Source organism: Nicotiana tabacum, chromosome 1 (genome assembly GCF_000715075.1).
Source record: "Nicotiana tabacum cultivar K326 chromosome 1, ASM71507v2, whole genome shotgun sequence".
Lineage (NCBI taxonomy): Eukaryota > Viridiplantae > Streptophyta > Magnoliopsida > Solanales > Solanaceae > Nicotiana > Nicotiana tabacum.
Window position 1 is genome coordinate 76,403,350 of NC_134080.1, and position 20,043 is coordinate 76,423,392.

A 20,043-nucleotide genomic window follows, 5' to 3' on the forward strand; every position below is an offset into this window, starting at 1 on the left:
GAAAATACAGGAAACATAGACCCCTAAGACAATCAAAAAAAGCTGAGCGCCGCTGACTCCCCAAAAGGGATATTCATCTTCTTCTTCAGCAAAAATACACAAAAAATCGAGAAAGCTAACCAAAGACCAAAGGCAGGGCTATTTTGTTTTTTGATTGAAAAGACCTACACAAAAAGGGTTGAGCTCCTTCTTCGACTTGGAGCTGCTGCTGCTTCTTCTTCCTCGACTGAACTCCATCACCACCGAAAATGGCCGGAAACCAGCGACGGAATTTTGTTTCATCAATGGAGTTCGTTTAAAGCTTGTGGAGAGCTCGTTTGGGGTTGTCGACTGAGTTACAAGTTTGTCGTTCCATTTAGTGTAACGTTTCCGTTGAGATCGAGTCTCGTTAAAACCCGTTCGTAGGTCGCTAGCTCTGTTCGTTGGGTCTGTTCAGCTCCGTCGAGGCAGTCGGAATCGAGGTTCTTTTCTCTCTTCTGCCGTTCCTTATGTTCTTGTTAGTATTATTACTTAGTGGATTTGTTTCTGATAAGATTTGGTGCCGAATTGGCTCAAGAATTGCAACGTTTTTGTATGGATGAACCTGTGAAATGCCCTCTAATATTCTGAGGTAAACTTTAGTGTTATTTTTAGTAGAAACACAGTTCCGTTAAACTCTCTATGTGCCCTTGCAGAATAGGACGCTCATATTTAGTTATAATCAATGTGATTTGGTGTAATGAGAGTCTACTTGTTTGAAAATGCTATTATACATTACCATTTCAAAATGCTTTTGTTTACTGCTTCTGTTCGCTTCTGATAGTGTTTTTGTCTATTTTTTTTCTTTTTCCCAAATAGATATCTTCTTGTTCTAACTTATTTTGTTTCATCTACAATTAGTTTCAACAAATCCTTGAAATAGAATAGTAAGAACAAGTTAAGTTGTAAATAATTCATAGTAGTTTGTTAAAAGTTTATAGGGCTAATAATCCCAAATTTCGAAAGAATAATATTCATAAACATTGCAGTTTGCTTTAAGCATGTTCAATATACAATTGTGATTGCGTACATATTCGCGTGACATGATTACAATTCTAAAAACCAATTCAGATTATGCGTTCGCGCAACTTCGATCAAACTTTCTTAATAATAAAATTGTTGTTAATAGGCCGCTAAATTAAATTTAGTTCATATAGTCCGAGGTGTGCGATCCACAATTTAATCATACATGACCCTCGTATTAACTTCATAACCTAGATATAAAAATGACAAATGTTCGTAGTTGCTTTAGGACCGTTTAATATACCATCGTGATTGCGTACATGTTCGCGTGACGAGATTAGGATTTTAAAAACAAAACCGGAGTATGCGTTCCTGCAACTTTGGCCAAACTTTCTTAATAATAATAAAACGTTACTAATTATGGACACGTTCGCATAACGTGATTTTTGATGCACCAAACAAATGGGTACACGTGCGCGTAACCCCTTTCAAGATAATTTCTTAATTAAAAGAGGCAAATGCACATAGGTTCTAGTTGAGTAATTAAACAATTTTAATAGGCCAAGTATGATCAATGAGACCATTCTAAAACCACGAAACTCAGGAATGCCTAACACCTTCTCCCAAGTTAACAGAATTCCTTACCCAGATTTCTGTGTCCGCAGACCGTAAATAGAGTCAACTTCCTCGATTCGGGATTTTAATCGGTGACTTGGGACACTATAAATTATCCCAAGTGGCGACTTTGATTTTTAAATAAATAATCCCATATCGATTGTCACTTAAATTTGTAAAAACTCCCTTATACCCTCTCGGGGGTAGTGAAAAGGAGGTGTGACAGCTCTGACGACTCTACTGGGGACAAGAACCCAGAATCTTTGGTTCAGGGTTCGAGAATTCGAGCTTGTTAAAATGATTTTTACTTGGTTTTATTTATTGTTGATATTACCGTATTCTGTGAACCTTTTGTGCTAAATGCTATCTGTTTACCACTTTGATATTATTTGAATTGTATATAACTTTCCTCTTACGCCACCCCTCTAAGTCTTCTGAAAATGGTGCACACGTTTGCATGGCCCGCTTTTTTTGTAGAAGTTATACCAAGTAGAACGAGGCTGGGCTAGCACAAGGCCGGGTAGACTTTAGTACTCCCGGTACGTTATCCCCTCTTCGGCTCGAGTCGTCCGCTCTGAGTAAGCCAGGTCAAGAACACAACCCCAGGTTTAAACTAGAACAACATAACCTTATGACCGAGTCCCTAGTAGGAACGTTTGTTTGCATCACGTGCATTTGACCTTGGGGACTCAACACAGGGGTTGGGTCCGTCTAGGATAGGTGTACCCAAAATAACAGACCAGCTTGATGCATCGTATGTGCTACATATTGCATTTCTTCAAGGGTAAAAGGGTCATTTGGCGGACCAATGAGGTTTGAGGGTAAATGAGAAAGAAAAGAGGTTGAAGTATAAAAATGAGGCAAGTAGGGCCCAGTTATAATTTTCTTTGACACATTTTCAAGGAAAAACCAAAAAAATGAAAAAAAAATCAAAAAGATTTTGCACTTTCCCATTAATTTTTTTTTCAAAAAAAGGGGAAAAGAAAATCCAAAAAGAGTTTACTTTCATCATTTTTTTCAAAAATAAAAAGTCAATTTTTTTCCTCTAAATTAGTTGTTTTTATAATTCTCGATCGTATCCAATCTGCCCGAACTACGCATACTTGATTCTCATCTTTCGGGGCGTGATACAAAGGCAACCGACATAGGGTCCAATCTTCCTAGTGAGTTTAGGTTCTTGGCTTCGCGAGATCTTAGCCAAATCTTGCATTTTTAGCTACTTTTAGCCACATAGGTTAATTTTAGAAAAATAGTCACAACCATGTCTTACATGTGTCTAGTAGGAAATGTTATTTTCTCACATAGTGTTGATTCCAGTTTTCTTATACAGGTGTGGATTTACTTACCAGAGTTTGAGCATGACAGACTGTGACGACCCGGCCAGTCGTCTCATGAGTTACCGCTAAGTTTTCTCCATTTCTGCTCTTTATGCTTTGTTATTCGTGTTATGTGGTATCGGGTTGGTCGGATTGAATCCGGAATGATTTTGGTAAGGTTTGAGACATTTAGTCTCTTTTGAGGAAGCTTGAGTTGGAAAAGTCAACCGGACATTAACTTCTGTGTTAGAGGGCTCAGATGTGAGTTCCGGTGGTTCGGTTAGTTTCGGGAGGTGATTTGGGACTTAGGAGTGCGATCGGAACGGGTTTTAGAGGTCCGAAGTAGATTTAGGCTTGAATTGGCGAAGTTGATATATTGGCGATTTCTAGTTGGTAGGCGAGATTTTAATATAGGGGTCAGAATGGAATTTCGAGAGTTGCAGTAGTTCCATTGTGTCATTTGGGATGTGTGTGCAAAATTTCAGGTCATTCGGACGTAGTTTGGTTGGGTTTTTGATCAAAAGTGAAATTCGGAAGATTTTAGAAAGTTTGGCTTGAATCTGATGTGTTTTGGGTGATTTGATGTTGTTTGAGGTGTTTTGATGATTGAAACAAGTTCAAATAAGGTATTAGGATTTGTTTGTACTTTTGGTTGAGGTCCCAATGGCCTCGGGGTGATTTCGTATGGTTGACGGGAAGTTTGGATTGTTGTTGCAGCTGCTGAATTGCTGCCTTTGGTATTTTCGCACCTGCGGATTGGGGACCGCAGGTGCGGGAGATCTATCGCAGAAGCGATAAAGGTTCAGGTGAGTAGCGACCGCAGAAGCGGTAAGGTGACCGCATCTGCGATGTCGCAGATGCAGAAGTGTGGTCGCAGATGCGTTTTAGGTTGGATAAGTGATTTCCGCAGAAGCGGAGGATTTAACCACAAATACGGTACCGCAGAAGAGGGTATTGTGATGCAGATGCGAAAAAGTCTAGGCAGAACATATAAGTTATTCTATTTTGCGAATTTGAGCTATTTCACCATTTTTGACCTCGGCTTGAGAGCATTTTGGGCGATTTGATAGAGGGATTTCAAGAGAACTTTATTGAGGTAAGGAATTTGGACCTAAAGCTTGTTCCTATGCTATTATTTCATGGATTAGAGCTAGAAATTATGGAAATCAAAGGTTAAAATTGGGGAAACTAGGGCTTGGAAACTTAGGCCTTTAATTGTGGATTTGAAGGACTATTTGGGGTCGGATTTGAGAACTTTTGATATGTATGAACTCGTGGGGAGATAAGGAATCTATTGAGGTAAAAATTATTGAATTCCGAGATGTGGGCCTGGGGGTCGGGTTTTGGTAATTTCAGGAATTGTGTTGTATTTTGATTATTTTCACTTGGGATTCGTTCCCTTAGCATATTTTGACGCCCTCGTTCTGATTTTGGATAGATTTGACGCGAGTGGAGGCCGATTTGAGGGGCAAAGGTGTCGCGAGTTAGAGATTTGACCGGTTCAAGGTGAGTAATGATTGTAAATGATGTTCTGAGGGTTTGAAACCCACAATTGCACATCGTAGTGCTATATTGAGGTGAGGCACACGCTTGATGATGAGCGTGGGGTCATGCACTATTGGGAAGTGTGACTTGGTCCGTCCTGACTGATGATTTTACCGCGTATTTGACTGAAATCTATTTGTCTCATCATTATTTGGGCTGAATGCCATATTTGGGCCTTGTGCCAACTATTTGAACCCTTCGGGGATTTTTATTGATATTTACTCACTGTTTTAACTTCACACTTGAACTCAATCATGTTATTTTCCACTATTTTTATACTCAGCCATGTTTACTCTGTTTTAAGACTTAAATGATATTTTTAAACGATGTTTGGGCTGGGAAACACTGTTTTACTATTGCCCGAGGGGCATTTGAGGATTTTTGACTGAATAAGGCTGAGGGCCTATGTTGTGAGGAAACACTGATACTGATATGAGGCGGAGGGCCTAAGATCTGTATGCCACGAGGTGGCTTGATTGATATGAGGCCGAGGGCCTAGTTTGATGCCACGAGATGGCTTGTTATTATGATTGGGCCGTAAGGGGCCCCTCTAGGAGTCTGTATACCCACAATGAGCGCGAGTACCCATTGTGATATGAGATTGAATGGCCAAGGGGCTGGTACTGTTCTGAAATGTTGCCCGAGGGGCGGGTTATTGATACTGTGCCCGAGGGGCGAACCTTAATGTGATTGTTTTTCTTAATTGACTGTCAATTACCTGCTTAATCATTGAAAAGGCTTTTTATGAAACTACATTTGAGATAAAGAATTTTACCTATCTTTCACTGATTTACTGATTTTATTTGGTTTTACTGCTTCATTATAGAATACTTTGTGCCTTACGTGATTTCTTGCATTCAGTCTTTATTTACATTTGTTACTCACTGAGTTGGAGTACTCACTTTACTCCCTGCACCCCTGTGTACAGATTCAGGCGTTGCTGATCTTGCCAGTGCGAGTTGAGAGCTCCCGGCGGATATTTGGAGTGCACGAGGTAGCTGCTTGACGTACGCAGACCCGTGTTTCTCCCTCTTTATCATTTCTATCTCATATCAGACTTTTGTACTAGTTGTAGACCTTTCAGACTTGTATTAGGTTTTATAGATGCTCATGACTAGTGACACCCCGGTTAGGGTTGTGTTGGGTTGTTCTTCCGCATATTTATGATATTATCTGCTACTTTGGATTATCTATTCATGTTTAGACTGTTTCTAAATGCTAAATTGTTAATAATTGGAAAAATGGAAAGTGTCGGCTGGCCTTGTCTTCACGAGAGGCGCCATCACGACCGGGTCTGGGTTTAGGGTCGTGACAAGTTGGTATCACAGCCTAGGTTACATAGGTCTCACGAGTCATGAGCAGGTTTAGTAGAGTCTCACGGATCGGTATGGAGACGTCTGTACTTATCCTCGAGAGGATGCAGAACCTTTAGGAAAAACTTCATATTCTTGAAATTCTTGTCGTGCGAACTTGTTGATCCGAGTACTAAACATTTTTTGTTATACTCTCTCACAGATGGTGAGGACAATGCTACTGGTCGGGTGGACGACCCCTAGTACCACCAATAGTGACTACCAGAGGCCGAGGACGCGGTCGTGGTGATGGTAGAGGCAGAGTAGCGAGGGCAGCACATGTAGATCCACCAGCTACCCTAGTTCAGGACCAGGTCCCAGCCATGGATGCTCCATCAACACCAGCTCAGGCACCAACTGTGCCCATTGTGATTTCGGGTCTTCAGGAGGCCTTGGCTTAGATCTTATTAGTTTGCACTAGCTTAGCTCAGGTGGTTACAACCACTATAGCCGCAGCTACTTCTCAGGCGGGGGGAGGTAATCAGACTCTCACCGCTCGCACACCTGAGCAGGTTGTGCAGGGACTTCAGACGCCGGGGGCACATCCAGCCCATCCGGTTGTAGTTGCTCAAGACTATGTAGTTTCTGCCATGCCAGAGGATGAGCAGCGTAGGTTGGAGAGATTTGGTAGGCTTCAGCCTCTAACCTTCAATGGTGCAGAGGGCGAGGATGCCCAGGGCTTTTTGGACAAGTGTCAGAGGATGCTTCATACAGCAAGTATTCTGGAGACCAGTAGGGTCGCTTTCACTACTTATCAGTTTTCTGGAGCTGCCTTTACTTGGTGGGAGGATTTTGAGTGGTGTAGGCCTGTTGGTACATCACCCCTTACTTGGCAGCAATTCTTCGTTCTCTTTCTAGAGAAGTATGTGCCACAGTCTCGCAGAAAGGAGCTGCGTAGGCAGTTTGAGTGGTTGCGTCAGGGAGAGATGACCGTGTCGCAGTATGAGTTGAGGTTCTCCGAGTTAGCTCATCATGCCATTTGGTTGGTTCTAACAAATAGAGCGAGGATTAGGAGGTTTGTTGATGGTCTTACCTATCAGCTCCGTATTCTCATGACCAAGGAGAGGGTGACTGGTGCTACTTTCAAGGAGGTTGTGGCTATTGCCCGTGAGATTTGAGTCTGTTCGTCGCCAGGAGCACGAGGAGAGGGAGGCCAAGAGGCCTCGAGGATCTGGTAGTTACAGTGGTACTCCTTCGAGGGGTCAGTTTCAGCATGGCAGAGGCCGTCCATTCAGGCATGCTCAGCCAGCTCACCTAGGTTATCGTGGGGCATCATCGGGTCACGGTTCTCATAGTTCTCATCAGGGCCAATCATCACTTAGTGCCCTTCCATCTCAGAGTTCGTCCCGTGCTCCATCAGTCCAGGGCTTTTCTATACGAGTGCATCTGCTAGTTACTCTGGTACGAAGGGTTCCCTTCAGTCCCCTTCTCCAGCATCTGGGAGTTGTTATGAGTGTGGAGAGATGGGTCATGTAGAGGTAGTGTCCTCATTGTTTTGCTAGTTCATCCCATCAGAGGGGTCAGTCATCGGCTTCAGCACCAGTTGCTTCATCACCACCCGCCCAGCCAGTTAGGGGTCGCCCCAGAGGGGGAGGTCGATCAGGGGCAGTCAATCCTGTTTCTATGCACTTCCAGGCAGACCCAATGTTATTGCTTCAGATACTGTCATTACAGGTATTGTCTCAGTCTGCCACAGAGATGCTTCTGTATTATTTGATCCTAGTTCTACCTTTTCTTATGTGTCATCATACTTTGCTCGTTATTTGGGTTCGCCCCGTGAGTTTCTTGCTTCACCTGTTCATGTATCTACCCTGGTGGGCGATACTGTTGCTATAGACTGTGTGTATCGGTCGTATGTGGTGACTATTGGGGGTCTGGAGACCCGTGTGGATCTTTTGTTATTGTGTATGGTGGATTTCGATGTCATTTTGGGCATGGATTGACTATCTTCGTGTCGTGCTATTCTGGACTGTCGTGCTAAGATAGTCACATTGGCTATACCAGGTGTGCCATGGATCGAGTGGAGAGGTGTGACTGATTATGTTCCCAATAGAGTAATCTCATTCTTGAAAGCCCAACGTATGGTTGGGAAGAGTTGTCTTTCGTATCTAGCCTTTATGAGGGATGTCGGAGCTGAGACTCCAGTATTGATTCTGTTCTAGTTGTAAGGGATTTTACTGATGTGTTTCCTGTAGACCTGCTGGGCATGCCACCGGACAGGGATATTGATTTTGGTATTGACCTGGTGCCGGGCACTCAGCCCATTTCTATTTCGCCATATTGTATGACGCCAGCGGAGTTGAAGGAATTAAAAGATCAGCTTCAGGAACTCCTTGATAAAGGGTTCATTCGGCCTAGTGTGTTACCTTGGGGTGCGCCGGTTCTGTTTGTGAAGAAGAAGGATGGCACTATGAGGATGTGTATTGATTATAGGCAATTGAACAAGGTAATAATTAAGAACAAGTATCCTTTGCCTCGCATTGATGATTTATTCGACCAACTTCAGGGAGCAAAAATGTTCTCCAAGATTGATCTCCGTTCAGGTTATCACCAGTTGAAGATCAAGGACTCGAATATTCTTAAGACGACTTTCAGGAACCGATATGGTCATTATGAATTCTTGGTGATGTCTTTTGGGCTGACCAATGCCCCGGCAGTGTTCATGCATTTGATGAACATCGTGTTCCCGCCTTATCTTGACTCGTTTGTTATAGTCTTCATTGACGATATTCTGGTGTACTCGCGTAGTCAAGAAGAGCACGCAGAGCATTTGAGAGTTGTGTTGCAGAGATTGAGGGAGGTAAAATTTTATGCAAAATTCTCCAAGTGTGAGTTTTAGCTCAGTTCAGCGGCTTTCTTAGGGCACGTGGTGTCCAGCGGGGGTATTCAGGTTGATCCGAAGAAGATAGAGGCAGTTCAGAGTTGGCCTAGGCTGTCCTCAGCCATAGAGATTCGCAGTTTTCTTGGTTTGGCGGGTTATTATCGCCATTTTGTTTAGGGATTCTCATCTATCGCATCGCCCTTAATCAAGTTGTCTTAGAAGGGTGCTTCATTCGTATGGTCAGACGAGTGTGAGGAGAGCTTTTAGAAGATCAAGATAGCTTTGAACACAGCTCCAGTGTTAGTTTTGCCATCAACTTTAGGTTCATATACCATGTATTGTGATGCTTTGAGAGTTGGAATTGGTTGTGTATTGATGCAGGAGGGTAGAGTTATTGGTTATGCTTCTCGTCAGTTGAAGCCCCATGAGAAGAACTACACCGTTCATGATTTAGAGTTGGCTGTCATAGTTAATGCACTGAAGATTTGGAGACATTACTTGTATGGTGTGTCTTATGAGGTGTTTACTGGTCATCGTAGCCTCCGACACTTGTTAAACAGAAGGATCTCAATTTGAGGCAGCGGAGGTGGTTGGAGTTGCTTAAGGATTATGATATCACTATATTGTACCATCCCGGAAAGGCCAATGTGGTGGCCCATTACTTGAGCCGAAAGGTGGCGAGTATGGGTGTTTGGCATATATTCCAGTTGGGGAGAGACCTCTTGCAGTTGATGTTCAGGCTTTGGCTAATCTGTTTATGAGATTAGATATTTCGGAACCCAGTCAGGTATTGACTTGTGTGGTTTCTCGGTCTTCCTTATATGATCGCATCAGAGAGTGCTAGTATGATGATTCGCATTTGCTTGTCCTTAAGGACAGAGTTCAGTATGATGATACTAGAGATGTGACCATTGATGGTGATGGGGTGTTGAGGATGCATGGCCGGATTTGTATGCCCAATGTGGATGGGTTTCGGGAGTTAATTCTGGAGGAGGCCCATAGCTCGCGGTATTCCATTCATCCGGGTGCTGTGAAGATGTATCAGGATTTGAGGCAGCACTATTGGTAGAGAAGAATGAAGAAAGACATTGTAGGATTTGTGGCTCGGTGTCTCAATTGTCAACAGGTGAAATATGAGCATCAGAGACCGGGTGGCTTGCTTCAGCAGATGGATATTCCAGAGTGGAAGTGGGAGAGGATCACTATGGGCTTTGTAGTTGGGCTTCCACGAACTTTGAGGAGGTTCGGTGCTATTTGGGTGATTGTGGATCGGCTGACCAAGTCCGCGAACTTCATTCTTGTGTGTACTACCTATTCTTCAGAGCGGTTGACAGAGATCTATATCCGGGAGATTGTTCGTTTGCATGGTGTCCCAGTTTCCATCATTTCAGATAGGGGCACTTAGTTTACATCGTAATTTTGGAGGTCTGTGCAGCGAGAGTTGGGTACTCAGGTTGAGTTGAGCACATCGTTTCATCCTTAGACGGACGGGTAGTTCGAGCGTACCATTCAGATATTGGAGGACATGTTGCGTGCTTGTGTCATTGATTTCGGAGGGTCATGGAATCAGTTTCTTCCGCTCGCAGAGTTTGCTTATAATAACAGCTACTAGTCGAGTATTCAGATGGCTCCATATGAGGCTTTGTATGGGAGGTGGTGTAGATCCCCAGTTGGTTGGTTCGAGCCCGGCGAGGCTAGGCTATTGGGGACAAACTTGGTGCAGGATGCCTTAGAAAAGGTGAAGGTAATTCAGGAGAGGCTTCGTACATCGCAGTCGAGCCAAAAGAGTTATGCTGACAGGAAGGTTAGGGATGTGTCCTACATGGTTGGTGAGAAGGTTCTGTTGAAGGTTTCGCCCATGAAGGGTGTTATGAGATCGGGAAGAGAGGGAAATTGAGTCCGCGGTTAATTGGTCCTTTTGAGGTGCTTCGGAGGATTGGGGAGGTGGCTTATGAGCTTGCTTTGCCACCCAGCTTGTTGAGTGTGCATCCGGTATTTCATGTTTCTATACTCCGGAAGTATATTGGGGATCCGTCTCATGTTTTGGATTTCAGCACGGTTCAGTTGGATGATGATTTGACTTATGATGTGGAGCCAGTAGCTATTTTGGGTCGTCAGGTTCGAAAGTTGAGGTGAAAGGATATAGCTTCAGTGAAAGTGCAGTGGAGAGGTCGGCCCATGGAGGAGGCTGTCTGGGAGATCGAGCGGGACATGCGGAACAGATATCCTCACCTGTTTGAGGCTTCAGGTATATTTCTTGATTCGTTAGCGGACGAACGTTTGTTTAAGTTGGGGAGGATGTGACGACCCGGCGAGTCGTCTCATGAGTTACCGCTTTGTTTTCCCTATTTCTACTTCCTTATGCTTTGATATCCGTGTTATGTGGTATCAAGTTGGTCGGATCGAATCCAGAATGATTTTGGTAAGGTTTGAGACACTTAGTCTCTTTTGAGGAAGCTTGAGTTGGAAAAGTCAATCGAACATTGACTTATGTATTAGAGGGCTCGGATGTGAGTTTCGGTGGTTTGGTTAGCTTCGGAAGGTGATTTGGGACTTAGTAGTGCAATCGGAATAAGTTTTGGAGGTCCGGAGTAGATTTAGGCTTGAATTGGCGAAGTTAATATTTTGGCGATTTCCGGTTGGTAGATGAGATTTTGATATAGGGGTCAGAATGGAATTCTGAGAATTGCAGTAGTTCCATTGCATCAGTTGGGATGTATGTGCAAAATTTCAGGTCATTCGTACGTAGTTTGGTTGGGTTTTTGATCAAAGCGAAATTCGGAAGATTTTTAGAAAGTTTGGCTTGAATTCGATGTGTTTTGGGTGATTTGATGTTGTTTGAGGTGTTTTGATGATTGGAGCAAGTTCGAATAAGGTATTAGGATATGTTTGTACTTTTGGTTGAGGTCCCGGGGGCCTCGGGGCGATTTCGGATGGTTGACGGGAAGTTTGGATTGTTGTTGCAGCTACTGAATTGCTGCTTCTGGTATTTTCGCACCTGCGGATTGGGGACATCCACCGCAGAAGCGAAAAAGGGTCAGTGAGCAGAGACCGCAAAAACGGTAAGGTGGCCGCATCTGTGATGTCGCAGATGCGAAAGTGTGGTCGCAGATACGATTTAGGCTGGATAAGTGATTTCCGCAGAAGTGGATGATTTAACCGCAAATGCAGTACCGCAGAAGCGGGTATTGTGCCGCAGATGCGAAAAGGTCTGGGCAGAACATATAAGTTATTTTATTTCGCGAATTTGAGCTATTTCACCATTTTCGACCTCAGCTTGAGAGCTTTTTGGGCGATTTGAGAAAGGGATTTCAAGAGAACCTCATTAAGGTAAGGAATTTGGACCTAAAACTCGTTCCTATGCTATTATTTTATGGATTAAAGCTAGAAATTATGTAAATCAAAGGTTAAAATTGGGGAAACTAGGGCTTGGAAACTTAAGTCTTTAATTGTGGATTTGAAGGACCATTTGGGGTCGGATTTGAGAACTTTTGATATTTATGAACTCGCGGGGAGATAAGGAATCTATTGAGGTAAAAATTATTGAATTCTGAGATGTGGGCTCGGGGGTTGGGTTTTGGTAATTTCGGAATTTGTGTTGTATTTTGATTATTCGCTTGGGCTTTGTTCCCTTAGCATATTTTGACGTCCTCATTCTGATTTTGGATATATTCGATGCGAGTGGAGGCCGATTCGAGGGGCAAAGGCATCGCGAGTTAAAGATTTGACCGGTTCGAGGTGAGTAATGATTGTAAATGATGTTCTGAGGGTTTGAAACCCCGAATTGCACATCGTAGTACTATATTGAGGTGAGTCACATGCTTGATGATGAGCGTGGGGTCGTGCACTATTGGGGATTGTGACTTGGTCCGTCCCGACTGATGATTTTACTGCGTATTTGACTGAAATCTATTTGTCATCATCATTATTTGTGCTGAATGCCATATTTGGGCCTTGTGCCAACTATTTGAACCCTTCGGGGATTTTTATTGATATTTCCTCACTGTTTTAACTTGATACTTGAACTCAATCATGTTATTTTTCACTGTTTTTATACTCAGCCATGTTTACTCTGTTTTAAGGCTTAAATGATATTTTTAAACGATGTTTGGGCTGAGAAACACTGTTTTACTATTGCACGAGGGGCTTGTGAGGATTTTTGACTGAGTAAGGCCGATGACCTATGTTGTGAGGAAACACTGATACTGATATGAGGGCGAGGGCCTAAGACATGTACGCCACGAGGTGGCTTGATTGATATGAGGCCGAGGGCCTAGTTTGATGCCACGAGATGGTTTGTTATTGCGCTTGGGCTGTAAGGGGCCCCTCCAGGAGTCTGTACACCCCCAGTGAGCGCGAGTACCCATTGTGATGTGAGATTGAATGCCCAAAGGCTGGTACTGTTTTAAAATGTTGCCCGAGGGGCGGGTTGTTGATACTGTGCCCGAGGGGCGAACCTTTATGTGGTTATTTTTCTTAATTGACTATCAATTACCTGCTTAATCATTGAAAAAACTTTTCATGAAACTACATTTGAGATAAAGAACTTTACGTATCTTTCACTGATTTACTGATTTTATTTGGTTTTACTGCTTCATTATAGAATGCTTTGTGCCTTACATGATTTCTTGCTTTTAGTCTTTATTTACATTTGTTACTCACTGAGTTGGAGTACTCACTTTACTCCCTGCACCCCTATGTGCAGATTCAGGCATTGCTGATCTTGCCAGTGCGAGTTGAGAGCTCCCGACACGAGGTAGCTGCTTGACGTCCGCAGACCCGTGTTTCTCCCTCTTTATCATTTCTATCTCATATCAGACTTTTGTACTAGTTGTAGACCTTTCAGACTTGTATTAGGTTTTATAGATGCTCATGACTAGTGACACCCCGGTTAGGGCTGTGTTGGGTTGTTCTTCCGCGTATTTATGATATTATCTGCTGCTTTCGATTATCTATTCATGTTTTGACTATTTTTAAATGCTAAATTGTTAATAATTGGAAAAATGGGAAGTGTCGACTCGCCTTGTCATTATGAGAGGCGCCATCACGACCGGGTCCGGGTTAGGGTCGTGACACAAATACCCCGGGACCATCTAGTCAGGATCGCTTATTCAGGAGTTGCTTAAGAAGATTTTCATTTTTATTTTTTATGTTTTGAGTTTGTTTTTCTTTTCATGTCGTCTTATACCTTCTAGTTTTATACAGTAATGTCGAGTCTTTTGTTATTGTACTTTCTATTTTGTATTTGAAAAAGTGTGTTATAACTCAAAAATCCAAAAAAAAAAGAGCTTTTGTGTTTTATATTTCCGTTAGAAATTTTCTTTAGAATACTAATTCTAGAAATGAAAAAAAAAATTGAGGTGGTTTTTCCTTTAGAAAATTAATATCTAGAACTCAAAATAAAAATTGATTTTATACTTCCTTTAGTATATTAAGACTAAATTAAAAAAAAGAGAATTTTCTTTTAGTACCTCTTTAAAAGTTTTCTTTAAGATATTAATTCCAAAAATCCAAAAAGAATTTTCTCTTAAGGTTCTCCATTGGGGAATATATATAAAAAACAAAAAAAATATTTTCTTTTTATTTTAACTAGAACTTTAGAGTACATAGAAAAAAACATACTTCATCTTATGTTATCTTCGAAATATTTCTTCATGGATATCAAATGAAAATTCAGAATATTTTCTTTGGTTTATTCTTTAGATTTTCTTCCTAAAAAAACAATCAAAAAAAAATATATGTTTTCTCTTCTAGGGTTTTTTTCCTTAATAATTTTCCATAGAGTATTTGTTTCAAAAAGAAAAAAAACAAAAAATATATGCTCGTTAAGCTTGAGTTTAGAACAGTTTATATAACATTAAGTATAGGAAATTCAAAAAAAGGTTTTGCTTCTTCTATTTCTCTTTTTCTCATCAGAATAGTCATTAAGGTAATTAAAAAAAGAAAAGAAAAAGAAAATGAGAGCATTAGTTTGTTTCTTTTATTCCCGATCTTCCCGAACTACGCAAAGATCTGATTCATGCGGCATCATAATATGTAGGCAATCCCCATAGAGTTCGATCATAACCTTGAAATGAAAAAAAAAGAGAAAAGAAAAAGAGAGAAAGAAAAACAAGAAAAGCTGTAGGAAAGAAATAATGGCAAAATAAGAGAGGAAAATGAGAGAATGAAAGGATAAAAACAAGAGTCAAGCAAGGAAAAGCAGAAATGAAAAAAAAAAGAGAGAAAGGGATTGCAGAATAGAAACTAGTGAAAGCCGGGATGACGCAAGCAGCCGTTCAAATGCATAATAGAAATGATTAACTGCTTAGGTGCATTGCATTCCCCCAACGTGAGATTGCCTATCTGTTAAGCTCTAATCACTAACGAGTTTTCTTGTTGTCATCAAGTACAGGCAGGTGGTTAGTTTGTTTGGCATTCTGGCAACTCACCCGTACAACACCAGGTCCAAAGACAAGTTGATCATGACTAACCAAGAACTGGATGCAAGTGTTATTGATCCGTCAAGAGAGGGGGAAGAGTCTGATGTTAATCTGAAAGAGGAGTTATACAAATTGAAACACCAGCTGGCTTAATCCCAAGAACCTCCCACTGTTGATTCATCTCTAGACTTCCCCATTTACCACCACTACCAAGGCACTACTTCCCAAACTCCACAAGAACCACCACCCAAACCAATCCTATATCCCCCTCCACCAGCCACCCCTATTTTCGTGGCACCCCCACCCGCTACACTCCATCGATCCTCTAGTGAGCCCTTATTCCAAACCCAAGATAACCAATACTATCCCCCTGAGCCTAATTTCAAGGCCCCAGAGCACTACTCCTATACTCCTCGTTTCGACCTCCCTATTGAGACTAAGAAACTACCTAAAAACCCAGAACATGAGGAGATGTTCAGGAAGGTTAGAAGCCTGGAACAGTCATTCAGAAATATGTAGGGATTGGGAGGCCAGGTGAGCGTGGACTACAAGGATTTGTGTCTATTTCTCAATGTTCAGCTGCATGTGGGATTCAAGATGCCTAAATTTGATCTATATGATGGGCACAGATACCCGATGGCCCATTTGAGGGGATTTTGTAGTAAAATAATAGGAGCAGGTGGGAAAGATGAGCTATTGATGACATACTTTAGCCAGAGTCTGAGTGGCTCGGCATTGGAGTGGTACAAGCGTCAGGATCATAGCAGATGGTATACCTAGGATGATTTGGCCCAAGCATTCGCTCGTCATTTCCAATACAACATCGAGATTGTTCCGGATCGTTTGTCTTTGACTAAGATTGAGAAGAAGCCTAGTGAAAGTTTTATAGAATATGGTTTTCGCTGGAGAGAACAAGCGGCGAGAGTTAACCCCCCGATGGAGGAGAGCGAAATGGTGGAGTACTTTCTGCAGGCTCTGGAGCCTACCTATTTCGGCCATCTGATATCGTCCATAGGCAAGTCTTTCAATGAGGTAGTAAAGATGGGTGGCATGGTGGAAGAAGGGCTTAAATCAAGCAAAATTATGAGCTACTCGGCTATCAAGGAGACTACCCAGGCTATTCAGAATGGTACTGGAGGAGTGATCGGAAAGAAGAAGAAAGAATATGAGGCAACAGTTGATTCAGGATCATGGTTTGTACCCAGGGGCCCGTCACACCAATATACCTAGCCTCGACCCCATCACCGAACCTACACCCAAACCCCATATAATCCACCCCAATACTACTTCCCATCACTGGACCCTCATATTTCTGTCCACTACGCCCAGACATATACCTAGCCTCATTCCTACTGCCAATGGCGTGCCCCAGCCCCACAAAACACCTACCCAGCTCCACAAAATGCTTATCCACCCCCACGAGCCTATCAAAACCCTACCGACCTAGGTTTCCGACCCAATCCAGCATTCAAAAATGAGAGGTCACAGCAGAAGAAAACTTTTACCTCGTTGCGGGAGTCTTATACCAATCTATTCCATAGATTGAGGCCAATTGAGTCGAAATTGCCCAACCCTCCTCCAAAGAATCTTGACTACTCCTTGAGATGTGAATATTGTTTTGGTACTCTAGGGCATGATATGAAGAAGTGCTAGCACTTGAAAAATGCCATCCAGGAGCTCATTGACACAAACCGGATTGAAGTCCAGACTCTAGAGGCACCCAACATCAACCATAACTCATTGCCAACCCATGAGGAAACAAACATGATTGAGATAGTACACAAGGGAGGGGAGCCCAAGAAGCTTTCACAGATCATCATGATGATTCGGTCCAGTGAGGTCAAGCCAGTTAAAGAACCAACAGTTGAAGGATCGGTGAACAAGTTGGGCAGGACAAACGGTGAACCATTCGTGGTAGTCAAGAAAGGATCCCCAAGTGATGTTGCGGCAAAGCAAGAAAAGTCAAAAGTTTTTTGCCAGGAGTGGAAAAAAAGCCTATCATAATTGTAGAGGGTGCCCGTACGGATCCTATTATCATCAAGCTTGTAACCCAGTTGCCTGTAATTAGCACCAAAGCTATCCCATGGAACTATGAACGAGTGATAGTGACCTATAAGGGAAAAGAAGTGAAAGAAGAAGTCAATGAGGCCCAGGGATTAACTCGTTCGGGGAGATGCTTTGCCCTGAAAGATTTAAGGAAAGCTAAAACATCCAAAGATAATCCAGTCCTAGTAAAAAAGGCAGTGACTGAAGAAGAGGCGGATGAGTTTCTGCGAAAAATGAAGGTACAAGATTATTCCATTGTGGAGCAGTTGAGGAAGATGCCTGCTCAGATTTCCTTGTTGTCATTGTTAATCCACTCAGATGAGAACCATCGGGCCCTGATGAAAATTCTGAATGAGTCTCATGTCCCCGACAAAATTTCAATGAACCATTTGGAAAAGATCGCCAACAAAATATTTGAGGTGAACAAGGTCACCTTCTCTGATGACGAGTTTCCTGTGGAAGGTACTGAACACAACAGAGCTCTCTATCTTACGGTAAAATGTGAAGATTCTGTGGTCACCAGGGTATTAGTTGACAATGGTTCCAGTGCAAACATCTGCCCTCTCTCTACTCTGAACAAGTTGAAAGTTGATGATGAGAGGATTCACAAAAACAGCATATGCGTTCGAGGTTTTGATGGTAGAGGAAAAGACTCGGTTGGTGATATAGTGCTTGAGTTGACAATAGGATCGGTGGAATTCATCATGGAGTTCCAGGTATTGTACATGGCCATCTCCTACAATTTGCTGTTAGGTCGCCCTTGGATTCATGCCACTAAATCAGTCTCGTCCACTCTGCACCAGATGGTCAAGTTCGAATGGGATAGACTGGAGATCGTCGTGCATGGCGAAGATAATTTGTATGCTCACAATGATGCCTTTGTCCCATTCATTAAGGTTGAAGATGACAAAGGGCCCTGGGTTTATCAGGTTTTTGAAACAGTGCCGATCGAGAAAGTTCCAGAAGGGAAATGTGTTCCAACTCCAAAGATGACCTCCGCATCAGTCATGGTGGCCTTTGAAATGCTAAAAAATGGCTTTGTGCCCGGTAAAGGTTTGGGTGCATCTCTGCAGAGTATCATACAACCAGTGTCCCTCCATGAAAATTTGTGTACGTTCGGTCTTGGATTCAAACCTACAGCGGCAGATGTGAAAAGCTCTAAAAGGTTGAAACAGAAGGCGTGGGCACTTCCAAAGTCCATCCCGCGTCTCTCCAGGTCTTTTGTCAAGCCCGGTGCCAGGAAACGCCCAGTGACGACCTCCAAGTTCTGTGGTTGACATTGATGAAGATTTAATTGAAAGGTTCCAAAGGTTGTTTGATGATGTGAACGTGGTAGAAGTTGGAGAAGGTTCTAGCAAAGCGGACGTGCAGTTCGTCGGGCCGAATGTAAAGCTTAACAATTGGAAGGCTACTCCTATCCCTACCCGGAAGGAGTCTTGGTAGTTTGTTTTGTTTTCCTTTCTATCTGGGTCATTCCAGGGTTGTGACCCAGATTTTTTATTTTTTTCGCTTGTTGATGTACAAACCCAGTTATCCTTTAATTTCAAAGAAATGCAATTTCCCTTTTCCATTATTCACGATAGCTCTTATTTTGTTTTTCTTTTCTTCTTTGTACAATTCTTTTTATCCTGGTTTCAATGACATGACATGCATGAGGAGTCTTCGGCCTAGTCTTAAAAGTCAATCTAATTCTGAAATAATAATCCAAGAAATAGAGAGTGATGATAAATCGGAATATGATGAGGATGGGGCCTTTGAAGAGATTAGCAAGGAACTAAGTCATTTTGAAGAAAAACCCAAGCCTAATTTGAATGAAACGGAACCAATCTATCTAGGGGATCCAGATAATGTCAGAGAAACTAAGATAAGTGTTCATCTTGAACCGCAAATTAGGGAAGAAATAATTAAAGCATTGTTCGAATAAAAGAATATTTTTGCATGGTCATATGATGACATGCCAGGCTTGAGTACTGATTTGGTGGTACACAAATTGCCAATTGATCCAGATTCCCTAGTTGTAGCAAATGCAACATTCCCTTCTCAAATGCGAGTTCACAATTGCGAACATCTGATCGCAAATGCGATGATAGCAGGTCCTGAAGGGGTACGCAATTGCGAATCCTGGTCGCAATTGCGACATCTACAACCTGCTAAATCATAACTTAGCCGAAAACTTCTCATTTTTCAAACTCTCTCAATCCTAAAACACCTTTGGGCGATTTTTCAAAGGTAACTACTCTTCCAAATCGATTGTAATTCATTTCTAACTCGTTTTCTATAATCTATAACATCTTTTCACATGATTTCAACTTAAAATCAAGGGTTTTCATGGGGGAAATTGGGTGTTTTGGGTAGAACTTAGGATTTTTAATTTTTGGGGAATTGGACCTCGATTTGAGGTCCGATTTCAAAATAAATTATATATTTGGGTTCGTGGGTGAATGGGTAATCGGGTTTTGGTTCAAACCTCAGGTTTTGACCATGTGGGTCCGAGGTCAATTTTTGACTTTTTGGGGAAATCATTGGAAAACTTATTTTTATGCATTAGAATTGATTCATTTAGCATTTATTGATATAGTTAAGTAACTTGTGGCTAGATACAAGCGAATTAGTGGTAGAAACAAGAGGTAAAGCGGTAGTTGAGGCTTGAATTGTGTTCGTGGCATCGAGGTAAGTGTTTGGTCTAACCTTAGCTTGAGAGATTAGGAGTTGTGTCTTATTTGCTATGTGTTAATTGCAGAGTACGACGTATAGGCATGGTGACGAGTATCTATACGTCAGTGTCAAGCATGCCCATAAGTCTCGTATAGTAATTGTTGTGACTCCGTGTGATTTATTCATGCTTAATATGTTAATTATCATTGTTGGTTCCCTTGTCGGGATGTATTTGTCTATGATATTATCTCCCTTGCCGGGATGTTATTGTTTATGATATTGTCTCCCTT

General features: G+C 42.2%; 1 long non-coding RNA gene across 3 annotated transcripts; it reads left to right on the forward strand.

The window, feature by feature from the left end:
* On the forward strand, nucleotides 1–13,603 carry LOC142180296 (uncharacterized). 3 transcript variants are annotated; one of them, XR_012708664.1, is made up of 4 exons: nucleotides 1–461; nucleotides 2,927–4,418; nucleotides 5,386–5,451; nucleotides 13,336–13,603. It is a non-coding gene; the product is annotated as an uncharacterized LOC142180296 (long non-coding RNA). The 3 variants fall into 3 exon arrangements; XR_012708659.1 differs by lacking the exon at nucleotides 13,336–13,603 and adding an exon at nucleotides 5,973–6,234 and having other exon boundaries at nucleotides 5,386–5,464; XR_012708660.1 differs by lacking the exon at nucleotides 13,336–13,603 and adding an exon at nucleotides 5,973–6,234.
* Nucleotides 13,604–20,043: the final 6,440 nt, after the last annotated feature.